The sequence below is a fragment of the Ciconia boyciana genome, chromosome 21 (genome assembly GCF_034638445.1).
Source record: "Ciconia boyciana chromosome 21, ASM3463844v1, whole genome shotgun sequence".
NCBI lineage: Eukaryota > Metazoa > Chordata > Aves > Ciconiiformes > Ciconiidae > Ciconia > Ciconia boyciana.
In genome coordinates this window covers 8,277,550-8,290,786 of record NC_132954.1, presented here as the reverse complement: position 1 = coordinate 8,290,786, position 13,237 = coordinate 8,277,550, and the positions used below count along the sequence as shown (strand labels likewise).

General features: G+C 40.4%; 1 long non-coding RNA gene across 1 annotated transcript in view; it reads left to right on the top strand.

The window, feature by feature from the left end:
* LOC140662241 (uncharacterized) overlaps positions 1-13,237 on the top strand; it is a 70,317-nt gene that overhangs the window by 43,563 nt on the left and 13,517 nt on the right. The window contains exon 2 of the long non-coding RNA XR_012046021.1: positions 1,618-1,761. This is a non-coding gene — a long non-coding RNA (uncharacterized lncRNA). The remainder of the gene's footprint in view (positions 1-1,617; positions 1,762-13,237) is intronic.

Sequence of the window (13,237 nt, the reverse complement as noted above, 5' to 3'; positions counted from 1 at the left end):
CTTATGCTTCTAATGTCAGCCTGCAAAGTGTGGTTTTCTGAGGGACTATCAGTGATTTATTACTGTGGCCATATTACAGTATCCTGAAAGTTGCTCCCCCTTTTTTCTGACTCTGCTTCCTCATTTGAAAGTTCATTTTGGGAATGCACATATGTACCCATCACCTGATCAGCTGGGTGGTACCTATGCATGGAGTATCTGAATTGCCAAGCTAAAACATGCCTGAAAACTCATTTAACAATAGGTGAGAATCTTTAGAATTTCTTAGATGTTTGGAGAGGGAAGAAGTAACACTACAGACCTTATTTAATCTACAGAACTAATCTTTGAGACAAACTTCCCCAATTCCAGTGCCGATGTTGAGGTAGTTGGACATGTCCGTCCCTACCTCCAAATGCTCTGAAGCAACTGCAATTTTCTCTGCTCTCACTGGAAGCCACAGCTCCTCATAACCACAGCAAAATGTTTTGGTGTCCAAGTAAATAAGTGGTGTTTAGCTGGCTCAGCTCGGACCCTCATACTTCTATAATGCCAAAGATGCCTTATAGGTAGTTTGGGGGTTTTGGGGTTGTTTGGGGGGTTTGTGGTTTTTTTGGGTTTTTTTGTTTGTGGGAATTTTTTTGCTTCTAAAGTGCTGCAAATCTGACATCTAAGAAATGGACATTTAGGAAAGAACAAAAATGATCAGAGGGATGGAACACCTCTCCTATGAAGACAGGCTGAGAGAGTTGGGGTTGTTCAGCCTGGAGAAGAGAAGGCTCCGGGGAGACCTTATAGCAGCCTTTCAGTACCTAAAGGGGGCCTATAAGAAAGATGGGGACAAACTTTTTAGCAGGGTCTGTTGTGATAGGACAAGGGGTAATGGTTTTAAACTAAAGAGGATAGATTTGGACTAGATATAAGGAAGAAATTTTTTACAATGAGGATGGTGAAACACTGGAACAGGTTGCCTGGAGAGCTGGTTGCCTGGGATGTCCCATCCCTGGAAACATTCAAGGTCAGGTTGGATGGGGCTCTGAGCAACCTGATCTAGTTGAAGATGTCCCTGCTCACTGCAGGGGGGTTGGACTAGATGACCTTTAAAGGTCCCTTCCAATCCAAACTATTCTATGATTCTATGAACTAGGACATTCAGACAAAAGGAAATGTTTTCAGCACATTAGGAATCTAGGACAATCTTTTGGAAACCATGATGGTTAACCTGGTCACCTTAGAACCTCTAACAGTTCTAACTCAGCAGCTGGTTTAATGTACAGATTGGATTACATCAGTAGAGAAATCCAGAGTTCTTATGAAGTATCAGATACTTTCTAAAAGGGCTTGAAATAAAGCTGGGATCTGCTAAATGACAGGTGGAAGACACAATATTGACCAGGCTGGGGCTCGTTCCTCTGTGATGACATTGAAGAACTCTCTGACATGTTCTGATTTCTTTCATATTTCTGATTCTTTATGAAGGCTTGAGTTGAGGCCATTCAAAGAGTTGAGGAAAGCTGTGAATGAAAGTTCATTTGAGCAGAGCATGCCCTGCAAATGTGAACCAAGCATTAAGTACAGTTGTCTGCAGTGCTTAATTGCCCCTGCAACTTTTTTTGTCTGTCTTCTCATTTTTCCTAGGTTGGCATTTTTGTGGATGAATACCACTGGGAGTTAAGGACTTGCTGTGACTCTCAGTCTTACTTACAGGACTTTTGCCTGCAGCAGTCACATAGTTGAAAAATATAGATCCATGTGACTGCTAAGAGACCACTGAGAAGCCAAGTAAGTAGGGCTCATGGCCATTTTGCAATTCCACCTCATTAGACATGTTTTGGGGCTTCTGATTGTGCTGTGAGGATAAATAAGTATAAATATTATATTTGCCTCCAGGTTATCTTTAAAAATGTATTTCTCTGTCTCCCTCCCCCTCTTTCCTTTTTTTTTTTTTCCCTCCCTCCAATTTTCAGTGTAGTCTGTCAACTCCTGGTAGGTGAGTTATCAACTCTGTGGTCTCACAGTATGGTGGCCCAGCATAAGGTATTACATTGTAAAGGGTTGCCTTGTGCTGCCAATTACCCGAGGTTTTAGAAAGCGAAATGTGCACAGCAGTGTGATTAAGTCCATGTGCAAGTAGAAATTCACATAACCCCAAAGCTACTATTAGAAAAAGTATTGCAAAAAATATTTGACTTGTCCTCAATGTTACATTTTCAAAATATAAAAAAGTGGCAATAGCTGTCTTTTTTATATTTGAACAACTCTTGTGAATTACCTTTGAGATACAGAGGAGCAAGACACTATGGAAAAACTTGGGTAAATACATACCTAAATTGATATGGTTGCCCAGATGTTGGTCTTTCTTAAACACACAAAGTACAAATTCTCTTTGTTGAACACACTGATCCAGTTTGCTACCTGCTGGAGACCTGGGTATCTCCAATGGAGTCCATGGAATTATGCCAATTCACACCAAATGGCGACCTATCCCTCTGTTCTCTTTTACCTCAATTCAAAGTCCATGTGTTTTCAAAAATGAATGGACCAGTTCCTGAAGGAAAGGAATTGCACCAGGTTGCTGGAGGTTGGGAATTATCTAGGGGAAGCAATGTTTCTGTGGTTATTGCAGTCTTTCTTGTGTGTGTGCTATCAGTCTCTGTTAGACATGTAATCATGAGTTGTATGCAGCTTTGGTTTAGCTTGGTATATTCACTCCTACATATTTCCTAATTTTGGTGTTATGAGTACTGGCACTGGTATTAGGACAGACCCCTTTTGAACAGTTCTCCAGTCTACTTCATTAGTTTTAGTCTCTGTATTTCATTTTTTCACAGATCTTAAGTGCTCCTCTCCAAGATATCACTAAGATGTCATCATCAACAGCTGTTATTTATGTATGTACAAAGGGTCTGCATTAATCAGTATGTGATACAGTGGTGTAGAGTATGGTCTGAGGAGCTAAGCAGAGTGAAATCCACATCCTGATTTATCTGACTTGGTGTGATACAAAGCACAGCATCATGCAGGTAGAACATGCTTATTTCCTCTGTCCCCAGATTACAGGGGCAACATAAATGCTGAAGATGCCCCTATACTGCATCTGTGTACAGTATTTCTCCAAAGCTGCTACTGCAGCGCAGGTTAGGCTCCAGACTAATCCAACCCTCCGCTGTAGTGACAGTGCTTTCACTGATGAGCATGCCAGCAAGCAAAAGGGTATTAGCACTACCTCAGAAGGACTTCAGCATGTGCAGATGTAGCAATGCTTGGTTTTCAATTTCCTAAAGGTATTCCTGCTCTTTTTCTCCTTACAAGTCTTACAAGCAAGTGTCTTGTCTTTATTCCAGTGTGAAGATTTCAAATTCACTGTAGTTAATGCAGGTTTGGTCTAGTGTAAATGTTACCATAGTCAGCTCCAGTGGTTCCTATTTCCATTTCTACCCACTTGGAAGTTCGGAAAAGTCATTTAACTGCCTTGCTTCAATTTAACTTTGTCTAAAATGGCATTGTAAATGATGATCTACCTTTCAGTATACAGCCCTCTTAATGACTTTCATGAATGGTGCTGTAGGAATTTATAGACCCTCAATGTAACAGATGCTGTCTGTGTATGGAGAAGCCTGAAATTAGTGAGTTGGTCTTTTGAGGCAGCTGCTACATGATGCAACAAGAGCAGTTCCTTTAAAGTAGAAAGCAACAGCAGGGTTTGTATAACTTACATGCTTATTTTGGCTCATCGATGTTTCTAGGAGATGCTGCCAGGAAATACTGTTGCCTTTTCATATTCAAGCTTTAAGAGGATGTTTAGTGTTTGGGGCTCGTGTAGTTCTAGAATGTGGGTCTGAATTACCACGAGGTGGCAGTGTGCAAGGCCCAAAGTATATGGTGATTTTTTTAGTTTCATTTTACTTTAAGTTTGTTATCAGACCAGGTACCAGTTGGACTAGATGATCGTTGTAGGTCCTTTCCAGCTGGAACTATTCTAGTCTGTATTTTCCAGTAAGTATAGATGTTAAAAGGTCATGCACAGATCCTGAAGGATTTCTGTTTTTACAAAGTACACTTTATAATGTTATGCACTGATAGTCAGTATATGCTCAAGTCAATACAAAGCAAGTTTGCATGCTGCTCATGCGAAGGACTGTGATCCCTTACTTAAGGATCAGAAAAGGGTTTTAGAAACAGTGACCATACTGTTCTCCATTTCTTCCTATACTAACCCTCCACATCCTGAAGTACACAGTGCAAAGAGACTGTGCTGTGTTAAATGGAAAAGTTTGAGAAATACGGGGCGTTCCCCTGTCCATGTGTGTGGACAGTCACACATGCTGAGCAAACAGGAACAAGACAGCCAGCAGAAAGAAACTATGCTCATGTTTGTTTCCAAAACATTTTCACTGGGACCATTAAAAGAGCCTTCGCCAATATTTGGGAAAACCGTATGCATCTCTAAGGAGGGACAGTTAGTGGGTAACCAGGAACCATGAACACCAAATGATGACTAGCTTTGCCAATAAGAGGTACTTCTTGTTTTCTTTTCCCAAGAAGTGTTTATTCTTTTGAATAGTTGTACAATGACGGTAGGAAAAATTGCATCAAAAGCAGTGGCTTAATCTCCATATAACACAGTCATAGACAGTGTGAATTCATAAATACTCTCCAAGGTTAGTCAAAATACAGTATGCTGGGAAGAAATCATTATTGCTGCAAAACTTGTACAAAATAATTCTTTATGGCAAGAATTCTGAGTCTGCATGCTCAATAAGTAAGTAAAGCTCTAACAGTGAACAGAGCTGAAAAGAATCCTGTAGATCTTCATGAACAGATACTATCCAGAAGGCTTCATATGTCTCTTTTTTCAGTAGCGTACAAAGTCTCTGTACATAATGTCCCCAGAAAAGACACTGGATATAACCCCTGGCAAGGAATAAGTTACTTTCAGTAGCAATGCTCCTTAGCTAGAAGCCATATACAGATGAGGTTCATGCTTGGTCCTGTGGGAGGAGTATAATCATATTCTATCTCTGGTCAAACTAGGCATTGGTCTTCTAATCACAGAAAGCTTCCTCACAATTTTAGCAATGCTTTTGACTTGGTGAGGGACCCTCAAGGTGAATAAAATTGAGATGCAGCGTGTAGAATTTTCGCAGTGTGCTTTCACATGTGGTATAGACTTTAACTGTAGAATCCTTTGGTTGTTTGTGTTGGGTTTTTTTCTGTTTGTTTCTGTTCTGAGGTCTAGTTTCAGGTTTTAAAACCTCTAAAAAAATTAATGTCTTTTTAGGTCCTCATAGTGAAATAGGTAACATCAGGCTGTTTGGATAATGAAAGTGACAGTGTTTTGGGGAGCTTTGTGGCATTGCACTGTAATACATTTGCATTTATCATCTCATATTATTTCAAATTATTGTCTTCAGGAAGTCAGAGAACCTGCCCTAGGAGGTTATTTGACTGAATACTGGTGTGTTGCCTGTAAATCTTGCAAAAGAGGCCATTTGGCTATTTGTGTGTGGTGGCTCTTCAATTCATGCTGTTGAAGAGAGACAGTCTCATTTAAGCATCTGAGTGCTGCCTTATTTGTGAAAAGCTTTTTCATACCAAGTACCATATTTAGCAAAACTGAGCAAAATTCTGCTCAGCTGCATATATTTTTCTTCAGACCTATGCATAATTTTTCAAATAGTTTCTTCCCCTACATTCAAGGGCCCTCAGCACTTTTCCATTGTACCCTTCTCCTCTTTGGCCTCAAAACTCTTTTAGTTTATCCCACTCTCTGCCAAATGAATGATCCTGCTGTAAGGTTCCAGAGCAGAGTTATGAGCAGTAAAGATGCTGGCTGGGCTAGTGTTTTGACTACAAGCCTTGGAAGAAGCAGTCTACTAGGAGCAAGCAGTGAAGGATACTGAAAGACTCGGTGAAATGTGTTAAGCTACCAATAGCTGACTCTAAGCCCTACCCATTCCCTAAGAAACAAATTACATTCCCCCAAACTTCATGTCTTCTCACTGCTGCAGATAAAAGCATGAACTGGTTTCTTTAATTTCCTGAACAAGCACAGAAGGAGAATTCTGCAATTAAAATTGCAAAGTGCTTGTTTGCTCAAGATCAGATTTATTCAAAAGGGTACCTGCTCTTTGGGGACTGGAAGAAGTTGTTTTTGAGATGCATTTTCAACAAGGTAAGCATTTTTTCAGATTATTCCCAGCATAACATGCCAAGGGGGATACAGTGCGTTTGTTATTTCCTCAAAAAAAAATAATCAATGAACTGAAACATTCCCTCTAGACCTATAATATTTATTTCAATGTTCTGTCAATAAATATAACAAGGTTAGTTTTCTATCAGATTAGTTGGAAGAATCATTTGAGGGAAGTTCTATTTGGTAAGCTTGATTGCAAAAAGCAATCAATAAGAAAAAATTTCCTTGCTGTTATCGAAAGAAACATGGAGCTCTGAGGAGTTGTGCCAGAACAAGTATTTATGTCCCTGCCCCAGAATTCTTTTGCTGGCACCTGAAGGCCGATTTGCTAGCCTTTCTTCTCTCTTACTTCCAAATGCCAAAGGAGGGGAAATGAAGGCACACGGGAAGTCTGAGACAATGTTTGAAGTACTAGCATAGCATTCTGAATACTGCAGTTCTGTTCCTTGTTAATAGGAAATCCCTGTTGACTTCTTTTGTGCATTAACCAAACCATAATGCCCCTGCATTTCAGAACCTTGTGTGTAAAATCTTGACAATAGCACTTCTCAATTTCAGTGGTCCTCTCGAAGACAGTTTTATAAAAGTAATGCAAAACTCATAATGCAGTTTCACCATTTATTTGTAACATTGGAGAAGAGAGCCAGGCTTGCCTGTCATTCCTTGACATTACCAACTCCTGTTGAATATGCCAGAGGCAACGTTCTCACTGAGTTCTGTGCTGCAAGCTCGCCTCTACTGTTAGCAAGGATGAAGCAGCGTGGAGGTATGACAGCGCAGTGTACATTTGAAAGTAATCTCATGACTCCTGTGCAGCTATATTATCCATTTGGCCCAGAAATGGTGAGATTTGTCATCAGTTGGCATGCAGGACTGGAGAAAGTAAAGCCAGAATGAAAACAAACACAAAATATTTAAAAATGAAAATGAGAAACAAAACTGTGAGGTTTCTACATCCAATCATCATATTGTAACACACTCTAACCCTACATCCCGTGTTTCTTATTAAGTGGTGTCATGGTTTAGCCCCAGCCGGCAGCTAAGCACCACGCAGCCGCTCGCTCACTTCCCACCCCCGGTGGGATGGGGGAGAGAATCGGAAGAGCAAAAGTAAGAAAACTCATGGGTTGAGATAAGAACAGTTTAATAATTGGAACAAAATAATAATAATAATAATAATAATGAATTATAATGAGAAGGAAAACAACGAGAGAGAGAGAGAGAGTGGAACAAAACCCAAGGGAGGGGAAAAAAAGAAAGAAAAAAAATAATTATACAACCGCTCACCACCCGCCGACCGATGCCCAGCCAGTCCCCGAGCAGCGACCGCTACCCCCCGGCCAACTCCCCCAGTTTCTATGCTGGGCATGACATCCTATGGTATGGAATAGCCCTTTGGTCAGTTTGGATCAACTATCCTGGCTGTGCCCCCTCCCATTTCTTGGGCACCTGGCAGAGCATGGGGAGCTGAAGAAAAAAAAAAGTCCTTGACCAATGTAAATACCGCTTAGCGACAGCCAAAACATCAGCGTGTTATCAATATTATTCTCATACTAAAATCCAAAGCACAACACTATAGCAGCTACTAGGAAGAAAATTAACTCTATCCCAGCCGAAACCAGGACAAGTGCATTTTCAGCTCAAAATAGTTTGGGGGACAAAGAAAGGTCCATGTAACAATTTCCCATATAAGGATAATCTCTCAATTATCATCACTGATTTCTGTGTATTCTGCATTATCTGTTGTAAGTTATTGTTAAAGGTATAACCACAAGCTGCATGTTTCCAACCTGTCTGCATTATATTTTACAATCCAGCTTTTGATAGGAGCCTGCCTTCTGTACAGTTTGTTTTTACAGCACTCTCAGGAGTATGAGGAAGGTACCTGGCTTCTTGCAGGTGGAAGTAGGGGCATTAAAGCCCCATAAAAGTGTGGAAAAAAAACACCAAAAAAACCTTATAAATTATGAAATATTTTGTCAACGAGGTTGAGACTAACCTACTACACACAATGGTGGTGGCTAAAAGGAAACAATTTCTGCCATAGAATAATGATGGCCTGTGAAACAAAAAGAAAAAAAAACCCAAACCACTACCACTGAGCTTAACATTTAATGAACTGGTGTCACAGTTCTTAAGTCTCTTGACTTGACATCAGTGCATTTCTGCATATTTCAGACTTTTTTCCAGTCATACCAGATGCTTGTTTTAAGCTGATTTCTTGATTTCTACTGTAAAATCACAGTACATGCACTTAAGTGGGGGATGCAGCAGTATTAAAGCATTTACAAAATAGCTGTACTAGTACTGAAGTGGTCACTAGCCTGTTACCTGTGTGCAATAGAGAGCAAACTAAGTTCAGTTGGTATCTTCTTTATGCATTTAAGTAGCGTGGATGAGCCTAATTGACTTGAAGTTTTGCACAAGCATTGTGTTATTTGTAGGTGCATACATTCTCATTCCTGGTGCAACTGTGCAAACTGTGTACATGTGTAGCGTGTACGAGAGGATGAGCTGAAACTGCGCTCTGCATATTAACAGATGATGCCACAGCAAATAAGATTTGAGTTCGAAGGGCCCTTACCAGATCATTTGAGAGCCAGTTCTAATAAATTTGATTATTTCAGACTTTGTTTTTTAATCTTCCAAAGGAAATCTTTATAACTTTGTAAGGCAAAAAAACCCCAACGAAAACAGAAGTTGTGTTACCATAGTCAAAATAAAGCACTTGAAAGCAATTTGTTTGAGGGGGCATTGTGCATCAGGCATGAGGGAAACACAAATAGAGTCCCCTTCCTTCATTCAGCTAGATCAACGCAATGCATTGACAAGGGCCCGCTCTTGTGGGAGCAGTTGGCCAAAATTGCTTTTATAATATATTCTGGAACAGCGAGTAGGGAGGTACTAGAAACAGCCCAAAGGGGCCAGAGAACAATATAAAGGCTGAATGTAAAATAAATTTCTGTGATTATATACGGTCACTGAAGTGGAGCTGAAAAAAAAAGGAGGGTAGAGCTACTAAAAAAAAATGAATAAAGATAAAAACAGTGCTCAAGTTCTCAATAATACCAGTTTTCCCTTCAGAATATAGTCAAAGGTTTGGGGGCGAATCCTCTTACTACAGCTGCGTTAACATTAATGGAGAGTCTTGGGTGTTTTTTGCTAGATAGTTGTTGGATGTAAAACATTATTTTTTTGCTTAAAATGCCAGACAACTTGAGAACTGCACAAATTATGAGTAGCTTTTGTGATTGGTTTTTATCAGATTGCTACTGGTATTTAGAAAGAAGAGAGAGAAGGAGGAGGAAAGACACTAGGATCCAAAAATACATGGTTTTGGTCATTACAGAACTTTGGTCTAAATGTTTCTCCTAATCTCTCCATAGTTGTGAGGCATCACAATTGCCTACGGGTTTTTTTGAAATACATTTTTTTACCTTTTGGTTGCCCTACCAGGACAGTACTGTGATAGGACAGGGAACAGAGGACACAAGTGAACTGTGGTTTATGGAGGTTGTGAATCTGCCTGCATTTCTTACATTTTGTAACCTTTAGAACCTAGTTTGGGAGTTTATTGAGCTGGGACAAGCAGATAAGGCTCTCCCGGCATCAGCTAGGACATCATCTGATGAAGCCTCACATGATAAAGGCTACATAGTATTCTTCAAAGCTATGACGGTGGGAGACAGCAGATGGTTCCCCAGCAATGATTTTCCAAATTGTCTGTTAACAACAAAGGCAGCAGGAAAATTGAAGCATGTGACACAGCTATACAGAAGAGGATCTGCATCATGTCACTGATGGGTGAAATTCATCCCACAGCACAGCCATGCTTGTAGATGTTTCATTAGCTGTTATATTGCATGAACCAGTGGGAGTCTGGAATGCACTTGGCAGCTGGGTTGTGGGGAGGGATGGGCAGCCAAGACAATTGCCAGGGCCATGGAAAGTCCTGGGAATGCCACAGTGTGGGCGATTGGGATCCCGGTGTGGTGTTTATGTTTAGTTCAATCTCTCCTCTGAGCCCTGAATTCATTTGTCGTTTCGTGTGGAGGCAGCAATATAAGAACACCATTGGACTCTTGCTCTGGATTGTTGTTCATTTTATTGTAGTAAATGATGATACTAAACTGGGTGGTGAGGTGGACATGTTAGAAGGGAGAGCTAGCCATCTTACGGAGAGACCCGGACAGGCTGGAGGAGTGGCCTGGCAGGAACAGTATGAAGTTTAACAAACACAAGTGCAAAGTCTTGCACCTGGGATGAAGTAACCAAAGAGCCCAGTAACAGGCTAAGGTGTGTGTGGCTGGGGATCAGCCTTGCTGAAAGGGACCTGGGTGTCCTGGTGGACAAGCTGTACATGAGTCAGCAGTGCACCACTGCAGCAACGAAGGCAAATCAGATCCTGGGCTGCATCCTCAGGGCCATTACTAGCAGAAATAAAGTTGTGATCATCCTACTCTACTCAGCACTTGTCAGGCTGCTCCTGGAAAACTGTGTCCAGTTCTGGTGCCCACAGTTCAAAAAAGACATGGACAGACTGGAGAGGGTCCATAGGGAGTTCACAAAGATGATCAAAGGGCTGGAGAACATGCCCTGTGAGGAAAGATTGAAAGAGTTAGGCCTTTTCAACCTACAGAAGAGAAGGCTTAGGAGGACCTCGTCACAGTATTCCAGTACTTAAACAGCAGCTACAAAGAGGACGGAAGCTCTCTCTTCGCAAGGAGACACATGGAGAGGACAAGGGCAACAGGTGCAAGTTGCACTGGGAGACGTTTCATCTTGATATAAGAAATAAATTTTTTACAGTGAGAAAAATTAATCACTGGAACAACCTCCCCGGCGATGTGGTGGCATCCCCATCACTGGAGGTTATCAAGGTGCAATTGGACAGGGTGCTAGATAATCTCGTCTAGCCTTCCTTTCCCACAAAAGGTTGGACCAGATGATCTTTCAAGGTCTCTTCCAACTTGAGCTGTTCTATGATTCTATGATTTTCTCCACAATTTAGTGTTCTGTGTTAGTAGATGTCTTCTAGATGCTGACATCCAAAGCTACTGCTGTCTTTCATCAGTAGCCACTTGTCACATGAGATGATGTACAGAATTGTCTGGTAAAAGCAAGCCAACATTTAGCCTTTCTCTTCATTTGCCATTTAGAGCAGAAAAAGATCTTTACAATATATACATACAAGCTAATGATAGGCAAATTGCCTTTTCTGTTCTGATCTGATAGTTGAATTGTTTTTTCCAAAAATGGTGATAACTCTCTTTAAAATTTCTTCTCCACTAACCTAAGAATATGATTCACAGTGGCAGAAAAAAGAGAAACAATTTTCATAAGGTCATGATCTTGTGGCCTGCAGAGAGCTAAGAGGTCATAGCCCACACAAACTGACTTGACTAGGCAATTCAGGGAGACAGTGTAGAGAAATCACAGGGGGAAAAAAAAAAACATTTAACTCTCCATAGTAGGTTAACCTTAGTGTTTGACAAAGACCACCAATGAAATAGTGTGATAGTGAATACTTGACATTGTTCTCCATTATTCCTCCATAGGCAGTTAAAATTTTGAAATTAAATAATTAAGCCCTTTTTATCAGTGCTGAGTTATATTTTCTACGTATGCACGATCAGTTACACATTCAGGAAGGGAGTGAAAATAGAGCTTAAAAACAGCAGAAACAAAACTCTCTTAAAAGCACGGATTGGCCTTTCATATGTTAGCATTTTCCAGCACATTAGAGATTGCAATCATGATATTTCTAGGTTGCTTGTGAGTCAAGTTAGAGGATCTTCCATTATGCCTCCAAGTGCAGTGTGAATGATGAGGTGACATCATCTTTGAATATTCTACTAGTATGTTAATTAAATTGTAACTTTGGTTTAACTAAATACTTAAACTTATAATTTTCTTAGAAGCTGGTATTCCAACAACTGCAGATATATTTAGCAGAAATGTGTTAACTCTGTATTTGCCAATACCATTAAAGATAATAAGAAACAAATCTATGCAGATGTCCTATGCTACAGTGGATAAGTGATTTTCCACTGTAACAAAAGGTAAAAGCCTATTCATTGAAGTGCAGCTAGAAATTATTTCTAAATGGTATGAAAGAATCCTTAAATCTGTATACTGCTTTTAACATTTTGGGCTTAAATTACAGTTAATAGCTCCCATAAAAGAGGCAATAGGAGAAATACTAAAATTCAAAATCCTTGAACACTAAATGCTGTCTAGATTTCCAGTCATAGCATCATTTCTAATGGTTTTACTGTCAAAAATAAAACAACCAGGAAGTTGTTTATACCAACACAAGATGACAAAGTTTTCGCTAAATATCCCTAGCATTCCTCAGTGGAGTGCTCTCCAGGTTTTTGTGTGAAGCAGTAGACTTAATGTCAACATATGCAGGTATGAGCCTGCAGCAGTGTAGGGCATCTCCCTGTCCTCACTGCAGGATGCTCGCCATTGCTTGCTGGAAAGGTGTTTTTGGTGCTGCTCTGCATCACAGTCTGAGGGTATGCATGCAAGGGGCATTGCCAAGTAGGCTGCTACCAGGTGTATTGTACCAAGTGTGAGAAAGGCTTTTGGCTCTGCCCCAGTTTGTTCTCTCTGTCTATTCAGACTGATTGAGATTCCTCTTTCGCAAATGTTTTGCATACCTCTTGTATGTTTTGCCAAAATCGGGGAAGTTTTAAAGTTAGATAAGCATTCATTCAGCAGTCAGAAATGGATGAATATGCAGAGTCATATTCTTCAAATTCCTTTCTCCTAATCGTTTTTGCATGAAACAAGGTAATAGGAGCATCATTGCTCATTGCCCCAGGCAGCTAGTCATGCTAGTTTCTCGAATTAATACTTGATTGTTGCATAGGAAAAGTATATAGGCTTAGGGTTCAAGTAACAGCATGGCTATCTCTTTGAGACAGTGGGACCTACCACTACCATTAACTAATCATCTCCTCTACCAGTGTTGTAAAGAGGAGGGTCAGGTGGTAGCTAGATTCATAAATGCCAAAAGACTGGTTGTGTTTGAAGATGTGGACAGAGGCAGACATC